The 24,580-nt window shown below is 44.7% G+C and overlaps 1 protein-coding gene across 1 annotated transcript in view; it reads left to right on the top strand.

Annotated features, from left to right (window-relative positions):
* The first annotated feature begins 1,960 nt into the window (after positions 1 to 1,960).
* The window catches only part of LIFR (LIF receptor subunit alpha), an 86,391-nt gene continuing 63,771 nt past the window's right edge, over positions 1,961 to 24,580 (top strand). Inside the window, 1 exon segment of the mRNA XM_083576038.1 lies at positions 1,961 to 1,980. The gene's annotated coding sequence lies outside the window, so the exon portion shown is untranslated.

Below are 24,580 nucleotides of genomic sequence, written 5' to 3'. Positions count from 1 at the left end.
CTCCATGCTTGCTTGTAACACCCATTTAATTCAGCAGAGCTTAAACCTGCAGTCCTATGCACGGTTACTGTATACCTGAAGGAGCGTCTCCACCCCCCATCGTTCAGCCCGGACACTGAGATCCAGCGCTGAGGGCCTTCTGGCGGTTCCCTCATTGCGAGAAGTGAGGCTACAGGGAACCAGACAGAGGGCCTTCTCGGTAGTGGCGCCCACCCTGTGGAACACCCTCCCAGCAGATGTCAAGGCAATAAACAACTATTTTACTTTTAAAAGACAACTGAAGGCAGCCCTCTTTAGGGAAGTTTTTAATGTCTGATGCTGTACTGTTTTTAATATTCAGTTGGAAGCCGCCCAGAGTGGCTGGGGAAACCCAGCCAGATGGGCGGGGTATAAATAATAAATTATTATTATTATTATTATTATTATTATTATTATTATTATTATTACTGTAACTGGGAGCAAGACCCATTGAACAGAACTGCTCTGGAAAGTTGCAGTGAAACTTTTTAAGTACAGTGGTACCTCGGGTTACATACGCTTCAGGTTACAGACTCTGCTAACCCAGAAATAGTACTTTGGGTTAAGAACTTTGCTTCAGGGTGAGAACAGAAATTGTGCTCCAGCAACGCGGCAGCAGCAGGAGGCCCCACTAGCGAAAGTGGTGCTTCAGGTTAAGAACAGTTTCAGGTTAAGAACGGACCTCCGGAACGAATTAAGTACTTAACCCGAGGTACCACTGTACATGTAAAAGCATTTCAGCACATTGATTCCTCCTTTGTCCCTTATTTTAGTCTGTAGACTCCTTGAGGGCAGAGACCTATCTAATTTGCCTCTTTAACAGCAGGGCACCACCTGAACATGAAAGGTACTGTATGATGTTGCCAGTTCACTGTAAGGCATTTTGTGCTTTTCACACGCACGTGCACTATGATCACAAGCTTTTTGTTTTTGTTTTTTTTTTACTCAGAAAACAAATGCAAAGAGTCTTACTCCCAATACAACTCATGATAAGAACGCAGCTTTTCTTGCCGCCCGTGCCTAGGTATCCAGACACGTGGGCGCTCCGGCGGAAAAAGATGATCCGATATGAAATACGGGATTAGTTAGCCCTGTGGCGTTATCCCACAGTGGCGCAGCTTAAGTGGTAATTTTAGACTTTGCACTGCTTGGTCTGACAGCGGGGGCGGGGAAGACTTTAGTTGTACTTCAAAATGTGCCCAGATGAGTTTGGGGGGTCCTACTGCCCCTTCTGCTGAGCGGACCCCTGGGCTAGTCCTGCCCTCCAAGTCCTGTCCCTGAAGGCCCCGCTACTGGGATCAAGGGGCGGCCAGGGGCAGCGCGACACTTGGCAGCTCGCAGGCAGCCGCACAGAAGGCGCTTGTTGCTTGTCCCTCTCCAGCTCCTCCTCCCGCCGCTGGAGCCACAAGCCGAACCTTTTCCATAGGCTGCTGCTGCTGCTCTTCTGAACTGCGCTCGCCGCCTGCCAGGCCTCGGAGCCTCTCGCTCGGACCCATCCGCCCGTCGCCACCTCTCCAAAAAGCTCCCCAGCTCCAGGGCGCACGAGGCCCGGCGCCAAAGCGCACAGACCGTCTCCCCGGTCCCCGCGCGCCCATCCCGCTCGGAGGGTGCCGGGCTGCTCCCGCTGCCTCCCCGCCAGTCTCCGGTTTCCTGTTGGGGCTGCGCAGGAGCCGAGCCCAGCGGAGGTGGGGCCGGCCCGGCCCAGCACGCCTGGCACCGCGGGTTATGGAGAAGCGCGCCGGCGGGGCGGAGGAGAGGCGGCGTGAGAAGGTGAGGGGCGCAACCGGGGGAGTTCTTTGGGGTGGGCGAGTGTGTTTCAAAGCGGGTGTCGGGCTTGGAAAGCCGTGGGAATGGCAGGGCGATCCCGGTCTCGCCGGCGCTGGTACGGCTTTCGGTCCTGAAGCGGCTTACTCGGGAGTAAGTGCCCAGGACTCCTATGGGATTTGCGTCCAGGGAAGCTTGGTGAGACCTGGGTTCGTGGGGAAGGACACTTCGACCCGAAATTATTGGGCAGCGACTTCCATTGATTCGGATTCTGGGACGGGAGGAATGCTTAGAGACGCAGCTTGACACTCCCCCCTCCCCACATCTCTCTCTTTCATTGCACCCCCAACATCTCTCCCTATTTGGGACGCTATTCCCAAAGTTGCTTGCTCACAGCTGAGTCCTTTTTGCCTCTTTTTGCCCCTTTTTTCTTAACAGCGACTTCTCCCCCCCCCTTTCCCCGCCCCCAGCTGTGATTATTTTCCCAGAAGGGAAACCGATTCCCATTTTCCGCCCACCCCGGCTGTTGGATCAAAGCCTTTGGAGGGGAAGCCGGAGAGACGACCCGGTCTAAGCTGGGCTCTCCTAAAGGTCGAGACGCTGCTCAGAGACGCGGTCTAGAATTGGCAGCCGCAGCTGGGTAATCGATTTCTCCGTTTGAATTCCGGGATCTGCCAATCGGCGGTTCCCTAAGCACCCTCGATCCCACTGGGAGTTGTTTTTAAATCTGTATTTATTCAAAAAGCGCTTAGGACCGTGGGAGAGTAAATCAACACTTCAGTTTGCGAGTATAGGATGTAGGTTTCGGTTCTGATTACAGTAGTTGTTTTCAGTGTAATGGCAGCGAACGCAGAGAAAAATATTTCTGTTCTCTCTTGTCTATACCTGTAGACCAGCCTTTCGCAACCTTGGGTCCCCAGATATTGTTGGACTACAACTCCCATCAATCCCTAACCTGCTAGTTTGGATATGATAGGAGTCCAACGACAACTGGGGACCCACCATCCCTAACCACCGGTGCTGCTAGCTAGGGTTGATGAAAGTTGTAGTCCAAAAAAATATGGGGACCCAAAGTTGGAAAAGGCTGCTGAAGACCCTTGCCTGGTTTCCCCCCATCTTTTTTTCCCTTTCTTTCCCAAGTTAAGCCTTTGGGAATATTGGATTTTGTTTGAGTTATCACAGTTGTGGATTGCAGATGGCCTGTGATACATTGGAGAGAGTGAGAGGGCAAAGAGTGACTCAGAGCTATTCCTTTTCCTCTCTGGAGAGATCATCTGGAGGTGGTATTGGCAGAACATCCAGTGAAAGTAATCCAAGGTCATTGCCAGGAGTATCTGGCTCCAACAGAGTTGCTTGAAAGCAATTTTTGGCCATTTCAGCGAACCAGTTTGTTTTAATTGCCCAGGAAGGGTTTCAGGTAAGAGAAAAAGGCAGTTAAGCCCTGTGCCCCCAAAAGTCACCCCAATTCCACCCCTGCAAAAGAGGTGTTGGGGTTTTCTAGAAATTGGGGGATTCAATTCACTTTGCATTTAAAGGCAAACCAACCTAATTCTCACTTTTCAAAACAATAGGTGAACTGAAACCAAAAGGCATTCTCCGAAAATCAGCACTTTTCTGAATTCTGCTGTGCAGCTCCCCAGCTGAGTAATGGGTGTAAAAATGCAGATGTTAAGTTAAATTGCAAACATGCATTTGCTTTGCTCTGCGGAAATGGGTATATCGAGCAAAGTTGCACCCATCCGTTAATAGCAAAGGACAGTAGCACTAAAATGCGGGTGGATTTCCACGAGGACTTAAACAAACAAAATTGAAAACGGTTAACGGAATTGCAGAGAACTGAACTTAAAAATGGGGGAATGAGAAATTGGCAGATTTGCCAAACCGCATTCTCAGGGCAGTTTTGAACTTTGCATACTGTGTGTATAGTCTTGAGCAGACCTTGTATTGTGAGAGGGCTGCAGATGGTACATGTTTTCTTTCTAGAAAAGGCTTCTCTGGTGCTCCATAGCCTCCCTAGCTTCAGAGTTCATGTGCCTTTCAGGAAGCATGGTGCCCTGGGAAGGCTGCAGAATTCTTACCTGATAAAGCCCCATGGGATTCTTCCCCTGGGCTTTAACTGAAGCCTGGAAACCTTGAGGAAGTTGGTACAGAGTGCCTGTACAGTTGGTACAGAGTGCCTGAGAGCAGCGGATGAGCTGATTTTCTATTTAAAGCAAGTTGTTTTATATACCTTTTCCATAGTGGTTTCTTTTTGAATAAAGTCTTAAAAGCAGCAACAGCTGGCTGCCAAGTACATGAAATGTAGCTCCCCCACGTTCCCACACCTACAGGAAAGCCCAGCCTGGGACTTCGTGAACTTTTCAGGAAGCGCAGGGCCCCTGAGAAGCCAGCAGAATTTAGACCACTGGAGAGATGGCTTGTTGAATGAAAGAAATGAGACTTGCAAGCTCCCTCAAAAGATATTACTTTGCATCAAACCCCTGCACCGCGCCACTGAGTACTTTGTGAAAAGTTTCTCTCCTTTTCGCTAATTTTTAATACAGTTAATGGATGGAGAATTATTTTTTTTAATGGCACAACGCAGGAATAAAGTTTGTAGGGAAATTCTGGGATCCTGCCCCTCAAATGGGCTTACTCTTAAAGTAAGCATGTGTAGGATCAGGCTGTAAAAAAAAGCCCACTGAGCCCACTGAGCACATGTAAATAATGTTCATGAAAGGAGAACCGAACGTGTAGTCTTGCAAGCTTAAGTTTTGTATTTGCACTTTATTTCATTTGTACTTCACCTTTCAGCGCATTCCCAGGGCAATTTGGTTCAGTTGCCATTTTAAAACAAGAACATTAAGCAACATTAAATACACAATATCAGGAGTGGCAGTTGAAAGGGTTTAAAAACAAAGCAGGGGACTGCATTATGGCAATGCACAGAGGTTAGAAGGGTTTGATAGGTACCGGAATTGCATTAAGGTAGGCAGCCAGCGAAGCCTCCTGGAGATGTCATCACGAAGTGGACCCTGTTGTCATATCTTAGATGGAGGGGCACCTGAAGAAAGACCTTAATATATGGGCAGGCACATGCGGAGAAAAAGAGACCCTTAGGTGCCCTCGTTGCAAGCCATGAAGTACTTTAAAGGTCAAAACAGCACTTTTGGTTGAGTGTGGAAATCTAACTGGGAGCCAGTACAGCTGGCAAAGCCCAGGTGTAATACGATTGTAACATGTAGTTCCATTTAAGACCCTATCTGCTGCATTTTGCATTGATTGAAGCTTCCAGGCCATCTGTGAAGGACAGTCCCATGTGTAATGAATTGCAGCAATCTAATCTGGATAATGAGGCCAACCAGTTGGGGATGCCCTTGGTTGGTGTATCCGTGGAAGCTGGAATGCCAGCATAACCAGGTAGGAAATGGTCTAGTCTATGCAAGTAACCTGCACCTCCAGTTACAAAGGCGGATCAATGAGCAGAGCACCCCCAGACTGGGAATGTCTTTCTTCAGAGGGTGTGCAACCCTCTCCAGTGCTGGGATAACCATTACAGAGGTGAAGGCCTGGAAGAAAAACCAGAACAAATTGTTTCCCAAAATTTGGAGACCTTCACGTTTCCATTGACTGTCACTAACCTGGTGAGATGAACCACCCAGCAACAGGATCTCCCACCTTGTCTGGATTGAGTTTATGTTGATCAGCCCTCATCCGTTGTACTAACAAATACCCGAAGCTACATGATGCAACAGGTTTGCTGAATCAGAGCATGTTTGGGTCTCTTTGCTGCCTGCGTTGTATGGGTGAAAAGCAGGATATGTATGCATGTAATAAGCAAATATGAAACCAAATTGAGGTTTGCATGTGGGAAGAGGCCGTTGAAAGTGGAAATGATTTAGCTGGTCGTGTGGTCATTTCATGATCTGTGTGGGCTTACTGTGGGGAGTTTCTCCCTCTCTGAATACAGAAGACACCTTAAGTTGAAATATTTGTGGATATGTTTTGATTGCAGATGAAATTCAGAATGATTACTCACGCTGCCTTTTCTTTTTTTGTTTGTTTACGTCTTGCTTAGATAAATACAACAAGGTTTATTTGGCTCAAAATACTAGTGTAGAGGTGTGAGCAATTGCCATGGAACTGCAGAGGTGTTTTGAATTTCTGGAAGGTTTCCCCCCCCCCCTTTCTGCTCACCTGTGACAAAATTGAACAGAAAACCCATAAGAACTTGTATTGAATGTTTAGAATTCAGAGTAGGGTATTGAAGAAGTGAAGGGCTTTGAAACCCTATGCACTTTCGGCCAACAAATGTGTATTAGATTTGAATTTAGGAGGAAGGAAATGTAGACAATGAGATCCATCTTATGAAAATAGCCTTGGTTGTTAATATCTATTTAAAGTCAATTGTAGCAGCAACTCAACTAAAGCATCCATTCATGCCAGTTCTGGAGCTGGAAGAAGGACTTCCAGAAGCTGAGTGGACTTTCCAGGCTGATTCATGCTGGATTAGGTGATTCCTGAGAAAACTCAGCAAATTGAAGGCTGGGATGGGGAACCTCTGGCCTCCAACTCTCATCATTCCCAACGTGTTTGACCAATGGTAAGGGATGATGGGGAGTTGTAGTTCACCTGTAACATCTGGAGGGCCACAGCCTTAGAGCTTTGGAGGTGAAAGCTGGCACTTAGAATTGTGCCAGAAATGAAATTGTTCTTGTTCTCTTTGAACCCTGTGTTGATTCTTTGGTTCTGGGATGCTCCATGTCTGGATTGTGGGAAAAAAGAAAGAAAGGAACGTTATAAAATGGTGTAACTGTATGGTGACTGGAGATGTTTCTATGCAAACAAGTGAAACATGATTCTGGCTGTGTATCGGTTTGGATGCTGGCTTTGTCCCTGCATTAAGCCATGGCTCTCTAAATATAGTGCTGAAATTTGCCTAGGAGCTTAGTACTTTTTCCAGGGAAGCTTGCTGTGCTGTTGAAATGGATAGAATGTTAGGTATGGATTGGATTCAGTTTTTTTCTGTGCCTTGAGCCTCTTTGGGTGACCTTGGGTCCCGGTATGTATACTTCTCTCAGTTACTGCAGGAAAAGAAAACCTCTTGATTAAATAGAAATCTGTATTTTCATCCTTGGCAATGTAAGCAACCAAATAGGGTCAGAAGCCTGATATTGTTACCTTGCAACAGCAGAAATTAACTTCGGAAATTAAATGCCTCTTGTATGGGAGAAAAAGGTATAAAACTTTCTTTGTGTCCCAATTCCATATTGAACATTCCCTCCCATATGAAATTGTGCAGAAAATTCCTGCATTGCAGGGAGTTGGACAAGATGACCCCCCCCCCCCGTTGTTCCTTCCAAATCTACAGTTCTCTGATTCTCTGACTTTCTCAGGGAGATGCAACATTCTAGTTGTCTAGTTGCAAGGGTCTTAATTGTGATCATCTCCCTCAACTTGCCATGTTGCCTCATTCCCTTTCTGGTTCAGTTGCCTCTGTGTCTGGAGAGAAACACTGTTTGGGTTGGGCTGACGTGGATGTAGCAATGAGACTGTTTATAAAAATGTACGATGATGGAATCAAAGTTTAGTCATTTTTCTCAGCTTCTTAAACATGTAACTGAAAACTCCAGTGCACTGGTAAAAGCAATGGATGCAACAGAAATGCTGGTGTTTAGGGAGCATATTTTTTCCAAGAGCATATGCAGATTGAATGTTTTCTCCTTCGAATTTATGAAGTTCTTCGTCACCTTTGTCTGTCATGATGCATTCCTCCAGACATTTTTAATACCATATGTCTGCACATTAGGCAGACCTCTGTGAACCAAAGTCAATGATACTTCTCAGCAGAGACTGCTGCAGTAGAAATGTTAATGACACGCAGCACATATAATGGTTGCAGCAGAAGCCAAGTCTGTTTTCTAACCGTGTGTATACTTGAACCTGAGGAACAGAGGACTCTGCTTTAGGCAGATTTTTGGTCCATCTAGCTCAGTTCATGTCTGCACTGATTGGGGTCTTGGGCAAGTCTTCCTAGCCCTTCCTGGTTAGAATCTTCTGCATGCAAAATGTACGTTCAGTCACTTCACTACTATGGCCATATTCTAATCTTCTGGTATAAATCTTAAAGAAATATATTCGGTGAACTGGGTGGCAGCCAGCGCCACTATTTTATGTGGTATAATGGGAATTAATGAGGGAGTGCAAATATCAATTTGTTTTCTTGTTGATTTCAGTGAAAGATTTGGCCATCCTTCTGCTGCGGCTAACTCTGGTATGTTCAGTCCAATCAGGTTCACCCCTGAACATCAGACTTCCTAAATCTCAGATGGATTGGACCAGAGGTCACAATTTTATAGGCCACAAATGCAGCCTAACAGCTGTCTAAACCTGGGGTTGTCAACATGGTGGCTTTAATTATGTAAATAAATCAAATTTTATTTAATTAAAAGCATTTATATAAACCACTTGACAGTGTACTGTATTTAAAAAACACACACAATGTAGTTAAAAATGCAGCCTAAAACTAATAAGACAGCAATGTTAAAAGCATATAGAATAAGAATTTGGGGGATTCTGACACACAAAACGGTCTTGAATGATCTCATGTGTCAGAAAACACCTGCGCAAAATAAGGATGTGTGAAGCAACTGATGACTTCATTTCTGTGTATGGCAAAATGAAGGGCATTTAATGATATAGGGCTTGAAGTGGCATTTTGTGGTGCCTAAAGTGTCCCCCCCCCCCATGCTGAAATTAGGCTTGGAAAAAACTGTCTGCTATAGCCTTTGGGGTGTGGTTTGTGTGCTGTGCCCATAGCAGTTTCTCGTGTTTGCAAAAGGGCCACTGGGCCCTCGAAGTTTGGTCACCCCGACCTAAACTAAAATAGAGACGTCTGTTCTGTCCGTTTCACGTATCTCTTCTTTTTCCTCTCCACCCTTTACATGACCTTTCTGTGAACTGTACATAGCATTCTAGCCTATTTCTAAAACGCAAAACAATGCCTGCCGTGCAAAGCGGTTAAGAATGATTTTGTTTCATTTTCATTAGTTCAAATTGCCACTTGTATTGTACTGTAAAAATGAATGGTGGAATAATTTGTTTAGATTTTTTTAAAAAACTAACTAATGAGAATTGCGCAAATTTACTATTTGTCCAACTGGATTGTATGTTGCTGTTTTCTTTTGCATCAGATGAGCTACTAGACTCAATTTGTTGGTCTTTATTCTTTTTGTTTAGATATGTATAAAGCTCTCTTTTCTGTTTATACTGATTCTCAAAGGGCAAAATGATTGCAAACTAATGTAAAATGTGGCCCTCCAAGAAAATTAAGATTTTAAAGGAAACAATGTGATCTAAAAGCAAACATTTGCAGGGAAATTCCAAAAACCAGAGAAACACTCCAGCGTTTAGGAAAGGCCAAATGTCTGCTTGAATAGGAAAGGCTTAACTGCTTGTCTAAACAAATCAAACTCTTGAAGCAGGCAAATATCTGATAGAAGGAATTGAAGCCCGGCTGATAATGAGAGACAGAGCTGGACCAGAAATATCAGCCTATTTAGAAATTAGCAGGAGGACAGGTGAAAAGAGCACCCCAAAGACCGAGGGGTGCAGGAGAATGTTAGGAGAATTTCAGGAGTTTTTAGAGAAAATAGGAGGGGGGCAATGCTTTTAAAGTTTGTTGTTGTTCTTTAGTCATTTAGTCGTGTCCGACTCTTCATGACCCCATGGACCAGAGCACGCCAGGCACTCCTGTCTTCCACTGCCTCCCGCAGTTTGGTCAAACTCATGCTGGTAGCTTCGAGAACACTATCCAACCATCTCATCCTCTGTCGTCCCCTTCTCCTTGTGCCCTCCATCTTTCCCAACGTCAGGGTCTTTTCCAGGGAGTCTTCTCTTCTCATGAGGTGGCCAAAGTATTGGAGCCTCAGCTTCAGGATCTGTCCTTCCAGTGAGCACTCAGGGCTGATTTCCTTCAGAATGGATGTGTTTGATCTTCTTGCAGTCCATGGGACTCTCAAGAGTCTCCTCCAGCACCATAATTCAAAAGCATCAATTCTTCGGCGATCAGCCTTCTTTATGGTCCAGCTCTCACTTCCATACATCACCACTGGGAAAACCATAGCATTAACTATGTGGACCTTTGTCGGCAAGGTGATGTCTCTGCTTTTTAAGATGCTGTCTAGGTTTGTCATTGCTTTTCTCCCAAGAAGCAGGCATCTTTTAATTTTGTGACTGCTGTCACCATCTACAGTGATCATGGAACCCAAGAAAGTAAAATCTCTCACTGCCTCCATTTCTTCCCCTTCTATTTGCCAGGAGGTGTTGGGACCAGTGGCCATGATCTTGGTTTTTTTGATGTTGAGCTTCAGACCACTTGCTGCCATTAAGGTTGTGTCATCTGCATATCTGATGTTGTTGATATTTCTTCCGGCAACCTTAATTCTGGCTTGGGATTCATCCAGTCCAGCCTTGCCCAAAGAGCAGGCGTCTTTTAATTTTGTGACTGCTGTCACAAACGTTTGTAAAGCTTTTTAAAGTTTACAAAGTGTGTGTGCATGAGTGCACCCACTCTCTCACACACACACCTGCCTGCCCCCCCCCCCATTTTTGCACGTTGTCTTGAAAAATTAAAACTAAGGTAAGACAGTCTTCAAAATTTTCTGAAATTTCTCTCCATCTTTCCCATTTTGATTGGGGAAAAAATCTTGCTGCAAAAACAAAGAGGGGCAATATTTTTTTTGGTGGGGGGTGGCCCTAGCATGAATTCCATAAACACATAGAAAAAATTACGATAGTTTCACGACAACTTTCGGTGATGAGAATTGGCCTTGGCATTTATGTAGCAGCTCTTGCAAGTGTTCAAAGCACTTAACTTTGTATCATTTGTAATCCTTGCAATAGGCCTGTAAGACAGGTCAGTAGTAATTTTATCTCCATACTGCAGAGAAGTGACTTGTCTAAGTCCAGATAGTGTGTTCATGAAAATTTGAGTCTGTTTCTGCTCCATATTTAGGGAGGACTTAGATAAGACAGCAGTACTCCCCCTTTCCCAAGCTGGTGGCCAATAATGAGTGAGTAGGCACCTAACCTTTGCCCACCCTCCCTTCAGATGAACTACAACTCCCATCTGCCTCAGCCAGTGCAGCCATCGACATCTGGCGGGCCATAAGTTCCTCATCCTGTGCTATTTGAAAGTGTTATTTTTCTTTTCTTATCTGACAGTTCTGGAGGTAGTAGGAATCTGGCAAGGTTGAGGACCTATTCTTGGAAGTTGCTAATCTGTGCACAGTGTAAGGCCATAAAGATAAAGTGGCTCAGAGTGAACCCAGCCATCAAATGTGTGCTTTGAACATCTGCTTATCCTGCAATTGCTTTTTGTAATGAATGAGGTCCAGTAACAAAAAGGCAGCAGCCACCCACAATTTCTGTCCTTTTCAGAGAACCTTTGAGTTCCTATTGGTGCTCCATGCTGAGTACATGTTATGCTCAAAGCATCTCCTCCTTCATAAGGGATGTCTCTCCCCCTACACACACACACTTGTCCCACCTGATTGGGCTGTTGGAGAATGCTACTGGTCAGAGATTCCAAGTAGAGCTGGCTTCCCCTGATTGGTGGATCTCCTTCACACATGGTCATTTCCCCGACCCTCTGAGATAAAAGGATTAAGGTTTCAATGTTCTTGATATCTTCCATCAATGCTTCGTAGAACTTGCCTAGAGTGACTCATGCTGCTTTGTTGGCTGAAGAGGTTTTGTAAGTTCAATTTCTACCATATGTGGTGGACATGCGAAGAAATGAAGAAATATTGGGAACTTATTTATAATGAGTTAAAAAAAATATTTAAATACACTTTTCCCAAAAGGCCAGAGGCCTTCCTACTAGGAATAATTGGGGATGAAATCAAAAAAGAAGATAAGACATTATTCCAGTATGCTACAGTTGCCGCTAGAATATTAATTGCCCAAAATTGGAAAAGTCCAAACACCCCAGCGATTAGAGATTGGCAAATAAAATTATTTGAATTTGTTGAATTAGCAAAAATGACACAAAAAATCAGAAACCAAAAAAATACAAAGTTTATTAGCGATTGGAATAAATTTATGATATACATTGAAGGGAATTATAGAAACTTAAAAACTAAAGCAGGTTTGATATAGATCTTATGATGTGTAAACCATTAACAATTATCGGCTGCAGGAAAAAGAAAGTATTTATATTAAGAAGCCTGAAATCGGGAGGGATGGAGGTCAATAGGTGGATAGAGGAAAGATTTAAACATTTAAAGATATAAAGACTCAAGTGTGAAGACAAAGAACTGTAACGGAAACTGATGTTATTTTTATGTTATGTTTGGATATCTCTTTTGTAATTGTTGATTTGTTTTCCCTTTTGGTTATCTAAGTGAAATTCAATAAAAAGAAATGGAAAAAAAAAGAAAAGAAGAGGTTTTGTAAGTTACTAGGTCTTCCTTAGACATGTTTTCTTTCTCTTAAAGCAGCTCACTGTTTTCTTCCTCTCTCTTATACTGATCTAAATAAGAATTTTTTGTTTTAATTCTTTTTTTAAAAAAAGAACGCTGGAGGTGGGATCTGGTGTGGTCTTGCATTGCCTAACCAGTCAGTCTCTGCTCTGGACCAGGCTTTCTCAAACTTGGCCCTCCAGATGTTTTGAGACTACAGTTCCCATCATCCCTGACCACTGGTCCTTTTAGCTAGGGATCATGGGAGTTGTAGACCAAAAACATCTGGAGGGCCGAGTCTGAGGAAGCCTGCTTTGGACCACGAGTGGGGAACCTGAATGCTGCTGGACTCCAGCTGCCATCGTTCCTGACCCAGAGGGTTTGGGAGCCCCAACAACATCAGAGTGGGAGCACAGGTTCCCTGTTCCTTCTCCAAACTTTCAAGGCAAAAAACTGACAATGACTTATCGTACTCTGCCTGCTGGTAAGAGTCCAGAAAAGCATTTCTCCCTCAGTTTGCAATGATACCGCAGACCTGACAAAGGCAACTAGTTAATGATTCCAAAATGTGTGAGATAAATAAAACAGGACTAGGGTATGTGTGTTGCCCTTTCATTTTCCCGGCTGTCGAGAGGCTGTTGTAGGACTGCAACAACTCTGTCCTCTTAATTTCAAGAAAATTCCAGTGCAATCATAGTCATGTCTACTCAGAAATAAGTCCCAGCAAGGTGAGTTAAGTCTCCCCACCCCACCCCAAAAAGCCAGGAGGAGCCGTGTTTATTTGCTTCATGGCTATCCATGCATCGGACACTTTATAGCACAGAGCTTCAGCTTTCTTGTGTTTTCACGGCCAGGAGTGCTGTTTTTGACAGTGTACATGTGGGCCTCATTAACCTCGGTGATCCTTCTTAAATATGGAGTTGAAAGATCACGGGTGTTGGTTACTGAAGAGCAGAAACTAGGGAAATGCTCATTGTTGGTTTGGAGAGAACCATTTGTTTTGGAGGAGGTGCCCAATCCTATAGGCAGTGGTCGTTAAAATGAGCTGCATTCTATGCAGGAAACTCAGAAGAATTATTTTTAAAGTTGGTATAAAGCCAAAAATGATTTGTGCATACCATATATATTTATATATAATACAGTACATACATTTTAAGAATGGTCATGGTAATTATGGTGAAAAGAAGCTTAGCCACCCTTCTGAGGTCTGCAAGCAGCTCTTAAGCTACGGAAAATACGGAGTAGCATGTAATGAGCACTGTAGTATTTTGAGAGCCTGGGAATATTTTCCCTTGGCCTCCAGTGCTTTGTTATTTTTGCTGCCTGGAATTTTTGGGTACATGGAGTACAGGGTTGCTGTAGCAATGTGGCTCTGCCGATTATGAAAGCAGCGCTCTTCCCATGAAGGACGGCGTTTTTCTTCTTCTTCTGTAGCAAAGCTTTCAATCCGGCCGATGCTCAAAAGGCAACCGAGCCAACGATGTCAATCTTACTGAACCGTGCAGTGTATTTTGTAAAGCGTCTGTCTTAATAGACATAGCGCTCTCATTTTTCCATCCCTGCATATCTGGCTTGGAATAAGGCACACAAACGGTCAGTTGAAGGTTCTGATCCATGTAACTGGACTTTGTGTACCTTGGTGACATGTACTGAATTTGCACCTAATGCTGGTGAATATATTCAGATCTGTGCAGCTTCCTTGGGTCCTTTTTATACGTTTTATCTGGAACTAAGCTGCTGTGAGTTCAACGTGACTTTCTTCTAGGTAAGTACACATAGAACTTGTAAGTTTTCTTGTTTGTGTATTCAGCCTTGATGTCCTGAAAGTTTTGCATGACATCTAAAGTGTTAGTATTACATGGTATCGATCGCCTACAGATTCAGACTTGTGAGATACATTTTGGACTGTATCCACTGTTGCATCTTGGTTTCTTTCTTTCTTTCTATGGTAAAGATTTTAATCAAGCCTTAGACTGATGTATCCTCCCAACTTTGAATAATAAGTAACAAGGTAATGGATTTGTTAGAGCCCACAAAAAAGGTCAGAAAGGTAAGCAAACTTTGAAAAGCATTAACAACATGATAGAATTTGACTGTTACTTTTGAAACTTTTTCTGATGGGCCAACAAACTAGTGGTAGTTCTTAACTTTTCTTTTCTTCTGACTCGTGCAGAGGTTGCAAAGGAACGCTTTGGGTATTGAATGACTCTGTCTTGCAAAAGTTATTTAGAAGCAGTGAGGTGGGTGAGGAGCTTTGTATACTATTGATGCATTTCTTGATACCGTGCCGCTTTATTTCCAAAAATTAGGCCTTTTTCAGATTTGCCTTCCCCGTGAGCAGTCTGCTTAAATAAAAAATAAACTGTTAGGGTGGTCGCAGGGTGCATCATGTGGCTTCTGAATCCGGGCTTATTTCGAAGCTGTTAACCATGGTTTTCTGTTACATGTGAATGAAGAACTATGGCCAGTTATGGCTTCCTGGTTTTTCTTTTGCCACTCATGTGAAGGCCTGCATTTGTGCACACAGTTTATGCATATCCCGGTTTGCTAAGATGGGATTTTGGATTATGTGAATGCAGACATTTCTTGCCATCAGCTCTAAGACTGTGATTACACCAACAGCCTCCGCAATGCACTATATATGTATTCTGAGAAAACGAGTTGGTGTAGATGCCCCCTTAGGATAGATTTCAGAGGGAAAACCTTTCAAATAAATGGTGGCATGTTCTAAAATAGTCAAATATTTTCATAAATGGAATAATTATTAGGGAACCTAATGAGGTTTCATCAGAAGGACTGTTCCTTTTTACCACTGTTGCCCTTTTATCTCCATATTTGTACATATTTGTACTACATCTTGAAATATGGCCACTGGCATCAGGTTTATAGTCAACTGGACAGTAATATTCTTAATCCTATTTTGATGTCAATTATAACAGTTCAGACTTGCATCGATTTTAAACATTTTCCCGAGTAGTTAGATTTGAACAGTTACCCTTGTTTTATTTTTAAATCGCCAATGATACAAAGCTGGTATATCACTTTTTGTTTGGTTGTCCCATATGTGAAATAATATTTCACACTGCTTTCACACTGATTTCCTGGCTATTTCAACAGAGAAGAAATAAATGAAGTCTTTTAGTGTATTACTGGCTAGAATAAAAGTAATAGCATAGTACTGCTTTCTGAAATGTGGAGGTAATAATGAACGGTTATACCTAACTTAGTCAGTGAGCAGACTCACTGAAATCAGTGGAAAAGTCCTGATTTATTTGGAAGCAACTCAAAGTCTTAGGTTTGTCCAGACTACATTTGTTAACCTGCATTCTTTTCTGGCTGGCTGTTACATTCCTGCTTTATTTCACCTTTTTCCTTTTTGCAAAATCGCCACATGAAATTCAGCTTCAAAGAAGAAAATAATTACAGGCCTTCATGCTATGGAAACAAACTCTTTAATCCTGTTAGACTTGGTGTGATCCAAGGTTGAATTCACCTTGCACGGCAGCTAGTCAGCAAAGAGAAGGTTGTGCCAAAACACTTCAGGGGGTTAAAGTTTTTGAGTATCAGTTTAGTTAACGTGTACCTGAGATGTCAAAATATTGCCACCTAGTGCTATTAATGGCAAAGCCTGGCAAACAGGAATCCTAGCTGATCAAGTGGTTTGTAGTTAAATCCCGTTTAGGGTCCATGTTTTTGCCATGTCACAGCCCACAGATCTTTTCATCAATGAGGAAACTTATATAGCAACACTTGCTGGCCAGTGCTGCTTCTGTGGACTCATTGCCCCCGATTTAGTACAAATATACCCACACTACCTGCAGGGTCAAGCTCTGGAAAATGCAAGCTGTTGTGTAACTTATTCCTGGTTTTCTTCAGTAAGTTACAGGTGGATCGCTTAAGATTGTTCAACACACATACAAACTATTTTTCTTAAAAAGAAAAAAAAAGGTAGACTAGCCTTCCCATCTGATGTATGGAGGAGTGGGATAGATGGGTGGATATTTATTTATTTATTGCATTTGTATCCTGCATTTTGATGGTGACAGCAGCCACGAAATTAAAAGACGCCTGCTTCTTGGGAGAAAAGCAATGACAAACCTAGACAGCATCTTAAAAAGTAGAGACATCACCTTGCCAACCAAGCTATGGTTTTCCCAGTAGGGATGTATGGAAGTGAGAGCTGGACCATAAAGAAGGCTGATCGCCGAAGAATTGATGCTTTTGAATTATGGTGCTGGAGGAGACTCCTGAGAGTCCCATGGACTGCAAGAAGATCAAACGCATCCATTCTTAAGGAAATCAGCCCTGAGTGCTCACTGGAAGGACAGATCCTGAAGCTGAGGCTCCAATACTTTGGCCATCTCATGAGAAGAGAAGACTCCCTGGAAAAGACCCTGATGTTGGGAAAGATGGAGGGCACAAGGAGAAAGGGACGACAGAGGACGAGATGGTTGGATAGTGTTCTCGAAGCTACCAGCATGAGTTTGACCAAACTGCGGGAGGCAGTGGAAGACAGGAGTGCCTGGCATGCTCTGGTCCATGGGGTCACGAAGAGTTGGACACGATTAAACGACTCAACAACAACAACAGCATCCTGCATTTTTGTCCAAGGGCTCAAGGTAGCACACATGGTTCTCTCCCCCCCCCCCATTTAATCCATACAACAGATCAGTGTGAGGTAGGTTAGTTGATTATCATTGGGTTTGCTAGAATGCCTGTTTTGGAGGAAGGGCCGTAGTGCAGTGGTAGAAGCTCTGCCTTGCATGCAGAACGTCCCAGGTTCGAAACCCTGGTGTCTCCAGGTACGGCTGGGAGAAATTCCTGTCTGAAACTCTGGAGGGCTGCTACCTGTCAGTGCAATAGACAATACTGAGCTAGATCAACCCATGGATCTGAGGCAGTCTTAAGGCAGCTTCCTCTGTCATTCAAATTGTGATGCTGGGGGATGAGCCCATTGGGACTTCTCTTTGAAGTTATTGGCATCTGTTTGTCTCAAGAGACAGTGGAGTGCACCCACTTCCATTGGTGAAGTCAAACCACTGTATTAGCATCACCAAAGTGACCTCCTCAGGGCACAAGCCTGGGCATGGATGTGGTCCAAAGGAAAGCACAGCTGTATGTTTGGCACCAGCTTGGCTGCAGGAGATGTTGGAAGGAGGCGTATGAGGCGCCATCCAACCATCTTAGGGACTCCACTCTGGACTTGTGTGGGTTTACTCCTTAGCTCTCCCCCCCCCCCGAAAATGTCCTGCAAGTGTGATAGGAATTTTATGGTCTTAGATATATGGTAATGTTCATAAGTGGACCAACCAAGCACGTACATGGAATTAGCACAGGAAGGCCAACCTGGAACCATTTTGATTCCTCAACTGACCAAATGTTTTCTCTGCAAGGTCAAAGTGGGAAACCTCCCCATTGTCTCTTTCCACACAAATCCTGTCTTAAGGACATATTTAAGATATGAATAGGGTGTGAGCCTGTGACCTGGCCCAGGAACTAAGTATTTATCACTACAAAAGAATGGCTAGGCTCACCAGGCAATCCAATCAAGTAACCTGACAGACAGGAGATAAACAACAACAGGAGAAAAACAATATTCAAATTTCTGTTTTAGACCGCCTTTTCTGTGATGTAGGTGTGATGTATCTGGGGAGTGGTCTTAGGTTACACCCCTTCTGTGATGTATGCATGATGTTTCTGGGGGTGGTCTTGATCTACAGGGTGGCAATTTCAAAAGTCTTTATAAGGCCTTGCGCGCCATTTTTCTGGGTTCCTCCGCTCTCCTGCGGGTGAGGCGAGCACCCTGTTGCAACAGATCAATAAAGATCAAGCTTACTAGCTGCTTTGCTTCTCAATATTCTCTGGTTGGCCTCTTATCTTCTCCTACCAATAGGGAACCTATGTAAGGACTCTATATGGGCTCTTGGATACCCCATAAGGGAAAAGGGCAATTTTTGTTTACAACACAAGGCAGCAGAGGTTTAGGATCAGAGTTTTCCTTCTTCTAGATAGGCTACCTTCCCAGGTAGATGAGCCCCATTTGCCCCTCACTTCCCCCCACAACACATGCAATAACCGCCTTCTTGACCATTGGACTCCCTGTGTGCTGGCCCTGGGGGTAACCTGAGAAACGTGGTCCAGGTCTGGTCCAGAATCTGAAGGTTCCGCTAGGAGTCAGTCTGATGGGGCCAAGGCAGGACGCGAGGCAGGAAACCAGGCAAGGACGGGTACAGGATCTCAGGCAGGATCTGGCATACAGCAATGTTGCTCCCGCAACCTTGGGCGGGGTCCAACAGCCTTTTTGTCAGGGTAGTGGGCGGTCCTGATCCCCCGGCGACTCACCTCCCTGTTTCGCCCGAAGGTGAGCACTCCTCCTGCGAGTACTCAGGTCTCTCCTTCTCTCAGATCTTAGTCTCTGCAGCTCAGGAGACGTCGGTGGTTTACTAGACCCAGGGGCCGCCTCAGCCTCCCCTGACCCAACCGGTAGTGGAGCAGCTGTAAGTGATGGCCCAGCTGAAGGCAACGAGGTAATCCCCGCATCTGGAGCCAGGGCAGGCTCAGGCCCCTGACTCGGCCCTGCTGGTGTTTGCTGCAGGGGCACCTGTGCAGACTGGGACTGTTCAGGGTCAGGCCCCAGACTTAGTTCAGATGATGCCTGAGGTAAAGGATCTGGTTCAGACTGAGACCCCTCTGGTTCTGAGTCCGAGCCCGAGTCCCAGGCCATCACACACTGTTGGTCCCATCTGCTCAATCCTTCAGAGCCTGTCTTTGCATGTGGGGTGTGTGTGTGTCTCTTTTTAAGTATTGCATTTATATTCACCCTAAATATTATTCTGTATCTTCTTTAATTCTATACCGAAAGTATTTCCAATTAATGCTTGCTCAAAACGTTTATGTGTACACACACACACACACTTGAAGTTAAGTTAAATGCTGGCAATGAAACGGAGGAATAGGGCACAATGCAACGCTGCCATTAATTTGGATGGAAAAGGAAACTCACTAATTGCACTTCACAGCTGAGCTCATGGTAGAGTTAAGAGCAAAAAAACACCAAAGGAAATCTCACTAACTGTTGAGAGAGAATTTGGATGTGTAAAGTTTATGAAAGCAAATCACAGGTAAGGTGTGTGATGTATGTGTCTGTATTTTACTGGAATATGTTCAGAAGCTTGACTTGCTTCAATGAAGGAGATAAATTGAAACCATGGGGTGATAACACATGATTCTAGTAGGTATCATTTGCATTTATATCCCACCATTCCTGCGAGGAGCTTGAGGTGGCAGGCATAGTTCTCCTTCTCCCCGTTTTATCCTCACAACAACCCTGTTAGGTAGGTTAGGCTGGGAGTGCGTAACTGACCCAAAGGTCACCTGGTGGATTTGAACCCCAGTCTCCCAGGGCCTAGTCCAACACTCTAACCACTACACCACACAGGCTTATAAGCATTTAAAAAAAAAACCTGTTCTGGTTTATTTATCAATATTTTAAATGAATATTTTAGACTGATGAAAAATGGGTAGAGGTCTTTTTTCTTTTAGTAACTGGTGCATGCATTTTGTTAAATAAAAATCATTTTTTTACACTTGAAATTTCTCCCTTACTAAATATGTGTAACAAAAATAATGTTGTTTATTTAGAAACCTCCAGAAAATTAGCTTTCACAGCCTCTGTAGCCTCCCTTGTTGGTTTAGTTCTTCTGTTTTCGAAGCCTTTCCCTAGTGCGTTAACCTGGTGTTCATATGACCATTTTGCTGCCTCTCATAGCAACACTCTCCTCAGATTATATTGCTTCATTATTTCAATGGAGAGATAGCGGGGTTAAAGTGTATACAGGGGAGTATTTAACATAAAAATATACCAGAAGTTCTTAAACTTTGAAAAGCAGCCTATGGAGGCAATGAGTAAGCTACATAATGCCTTGCTTGATGTACTAGTTTGTGTGTGTGCAAGAGCATCCATTCTGATGCTCAGCCTGTATTCTAAAATGGTGTGGTCCCAGGAAAGAGGTTCTACAGAGGTAAAGGTAAAGGTAAGGGACCCATGGACCGTTAAGTCCAGTCAAAGGCGACTATGGGGTTGCAGTGCTCATCTTGCTTTCAGGCCGTGGGAGCTGGCGTTTGTCCAGAGCCAGCTTTCCGGGTCATGTGGCCAGCATGACTACCGTGGCCTAAACCACTGAGCCTCTTGGGCTTGCTGATTGGAAAGTCGGCGGTTCGGTTCAAATCCCCGCGATGGAGTGAGCTTCCTTTGTCCCAGCTCCTGCCAACCTAGCAGTTTGAAAGCACACCAGTGCAAGTAGATAAATAGGTACTGTTGCGGCAGGAAGGTAAACGGCATTTCCGTGCACTCCGGTTTCTGTCACAGTGTTCCATTGCACCAGAAGCAGTTTAGTCATGCTGGTCACATGACCCAGAAAGTTGTCTGTGGACAAATGCTGGCTCTCTCAGTCTTAAAGCAAGATGAGTGCCGTAACCCCATAGTTGCCTTTGACTAGACTTAACTGTCCAGGGGTCATTTACTTCTTACCTGGTTCTACAGAACACTAGAGACGCGGGTGGCGCTGTGGGTAAAACCTCAGTGCCTAGGACTTGCCGATCGCATGGTCGGCGGTTCGAATCCCCGCGGCAGGGTGCGCTCCCGTCGTTCGTTCCCAGTGCCTGCCAACCTAGCAGTTCGAAAGCACCTCCGGGTGCAAGTAGATAAATAGGGACCGCTTACCAGCGGGAAGGTAAATGGCGTTCCGTGTGCTGCGCTGGCTCGCCAGATGCAGCTTGTCACGCTGGCCACATGACCCGGAAGTGTCTGCGGACAGCGCTGGCTCCTGGCCTATAGAGTGAGATGAGCGCACAACCCTAGAGTCTGGCAAGACTGGCCCGTACGGGCAGGGGTACCTTTACCTTTACAGAACACATAGCCGAGCCCTTAACACCAAGTAACCACTGGTCAGCTGCAGATTCTGCACCAGTAGGGGTAACTGGGTAAACCAGTGGAAAAGAGCACAAATGCGTACTTACAGAACAACAGCCATACAGGAACGTGTGGCAGATGAGATCCTTAGCTTAAGCAGATGGGTCAATTTGATGGGCACTTGCTGACTATAATACCAATTTGGAATACGTCTACTTCAAAAAATATGCTGGTCCCTTACTTTTAAGGTATCTTGGCATGGTCAGTGTACAGAGTACAGATAACTCCCAACTTGTGCATGCGTTAAATTCTAAGTAATTTATTGTGTACGGGGCATTGTGGTCATGGAATATCCTTCTAGCTGAAAATGGTTTTTAGAGTTTTATTAGTAGAAAAGAGAGCCATTTACAGTAATTTAAATTGATTTCTTGATATTCTACGATTCCTGAAAGCATAGGTCTATGCTTTCTGGTAAATTGCTGCTGGCTTAATATATTGTTGGATATTTTTTTTTTTCAGTTTCTTCCCAGAGCTTGAAAGTTATGCTTACCTGCTGTCATGTTTTGAAGGAGTGGAGTTTAAGTTAGACAAAATCAATTGTGTTTCTTTACCATCATGCTTTTATGGCTATTGATTTATGTTAGTAACAGAGGAACAGAGGGAGAGCCCTACTGGATCCCATCATGGTCAACCAGATGCATAGGAAGTGATAAACAGGGCAATAGCACTCTTGTTCGTGATCCACAGTAAACTGGTATTCAGAAATATAGCCCCTCTTGGAGCCATCGTGCCTCATTCTCCTTGAATTTGCCACATTCCCCCTTTTAAATCTGTCTTTAAACTGGTGGCTGTATCTTGTGGCAGTAAATTCCATAGTTTAACATGGTTTATTAAATGTACATGTCACTTTGCAGTAAAATAGAAAGTTCCGAAACAATTTACAATACAAGTAAAAAAACCAAAACCCCAAAATAATATTTCATGAAACATAATAAAAACAGATTTAGCAGTACACTGTATCATTAGTGCTGCCCAAATGTCCAGGAAAACAAAAACGCCTTTGCTTGGCTCTGAAATGATGACAAGACATGGGCCTCTTTGGGTAGAGTATTCCATAAATTAGGAGCTACTACAGAGAAAGCCCATTCTGTGGGACAGCTCATGAGACTCTTAATTACAGGGTCGTGGGTTTGAGCCCCACCTTGGGCAAAAAAAACCCCCTGCATTGCAGGGGGTAGAACGAGATGATTCATGTGGTCCCTTCCAACTCTCTGATTCTCATCACCACCCTTTGGTGGTGGCATGCAGAGAAGGGTCTTTTATCATTGAAGAAGAACTTCCTTTTGTCTCTTCTGAATCTCCCAACGTTCAGCTTCACTAGTTCCCCGTTAGTCTAAAACAGGGAGAAAACCTCTTTCACATCCTCCATACAACACACAATTTATACACAATTTATACGGTGCGAAGTCGCACTGGGCTCCCACGGCTTGCGGAGAGCTGCGCAAAGCTCGAAGCCTGGGGCGTGCTGAGCTCAGCTCGCCCCAGGCTTCGGGATGCAGAGGAAGACCCTTCTGTTCCTCCTCCAGCTTCCAGGCAGGCGCGTGGCTGAAGGGGCGCTGTGCAGTTCTCCCTCTCTGCGCAACACCTATCCTGCGAAGGAGAGGCGCTGCACGGAGAGGGAGAACTGTGCAGCGTCCTTCAAGCGAAGCTGGAGGAGGAACAGAAGAGGCTGCTGGCATAGCCGCGCGTTACCTCTCCAGCTGGGAGAGGGTCGCGGGGCTATTCCTTAGCCCTGCGCACACTCTCCGGGCTGGAGAGGTGGCCTGCAGCTAAAGAGGCTGCTGGCATAGCCGTGCGTTACCCTTCCAGCTGGGAGAGGGTTGCGGGGCTATGGCAATACCCCCACCTCCCGCAAAAGCCCACAGGAGCCGCGCACCCTTTAAGGAGCACGCGGCTCCTGTGGGCTTTTCTACGAGGAGGGAGAAGGGACTGACTGGCCCCGTCAGTCCCTTGTCCCTCCTGAGGAAAAGCCGCAAGAGCCGCGCGGAGCTTGTGTGTGGCTTTTGGGAGCTTTTCCTGCCTGCCTCCCCCCTGCATTCGCCCCATAGGACGCACACACATTTCCCCTTCATTTTTGGAGGGGAAAAAGTGTGTCCTATAGGGCGAAAAATACGGTATATTTTATCCTCTCCTTAAACTGATGGTGCCAGGGAAACAGATGTAGCTTGGTGGCTGAGCATGCACATTGCATGCAGGAGTTATCGGGTTCAATCTCTGTCATCTCCAGGTAGGGTTGTCTGGAATCCTGTCTAGAACTCTGGAGCTTCTGTTAAGAAGGACCAAAGACTTGGCTCAGTATAAAGCACTTTCTCATTATTGTTCTTAATTTCCTCTTCTTTTTAGTTTTATAAGGTTGTGCCAGAACTGAAGTGGAGCCAGCTTAGCTTTCTTACAGACTGTTTGTTGAATGCTTTGATTGTTCCATCGCTTACTATACATCATTCCCCAAGGCTTTCGCCTGAAGTGGATGACATGAAATATAATGCATTGTTATGATAGTAAAAGGTAAAGGTAAAGGGACCCCTGACCATTAGGTCCAGTCGTGGCCGACTCTGGGGTTGCGGCGCTCATCTCACTTTATTGGCCAAGGGAGCCGGTGCACAGCTTCCAGGTCATGTGGCCAGCATGACTAAGCCGCTTCTGGCGAACCAGAGCAGTGCATGGAAACGCTGTTTACCTTCCTGCCGGAGCGGTACCTATTTATCTACTTGCACTTCATGCTTTCGAACTGCTAGGTTTGCAGGAGCTGGGACCGAGCAATGGGAGCTCACCCCGTCGCGGGGATTTGAACCGCCGACCTTCTGATTGGCAAGTCCTAGGCTCTGTGGTTTAACCCACAGTGCCACCCGCGTCCCAATGTTATGATAGTACTGTGCTGCTAAACCTGGAAGCTGGGGAAAAGCAGGGAGTGTTCTGGAATTTCTGGCTGCAGTAGCTCCTCCCTCTCATGAATCCATTTCTGGTTGGTTTTAGGAGCCAAGCTGAGATACCCTGTCCTACTTCTCTTCTAAAGCTTGAGAGTTGGGTTAGTGTCCCAGAAAACACACCCTTACTTTAATTTCAGGCCCAGGAGTCTGAGGCCCTCCAGAAGTGTGTGTGTGTGTACGTCTTTTTGCATACATGCTTTATTGAAAGATTAAAAAGTACATAATTGCAAATGCACAGAGAAAGGAAGAAAAGAAATAATACCCATGTAAAAAAATTAAACAGAACAACAGCAAAAAAATGTATGCACTACAAAAAAAGAAAGAAAATAAATTACTGATAGGAGATATAATGTCTAGAGGGTCACATGTTTCCCACTCTGATATATCTATGTATTGTACACAATGCACAATAATTCTAAATATTTCTCTGTGAAAGAGGCAGTGGCTGGGAATAGAGT

This window comes from Podarcis filfolensis (genome assembly GCF_964270895.1).
Source record: "Podarcis filfolensis genome assembly, chromosome: 11".
Taxonomy (NCBI): Eukaryota; Metazoa; Chordata; class Lepidosauria; order Squamata; family Lacertidae; genus Podarcis; species Podarcis filfolensis.
Note: the sequence above shows the minus strand (reverse complement) of the source record. Positions and strands in the feature narration are given on the sequence as shown.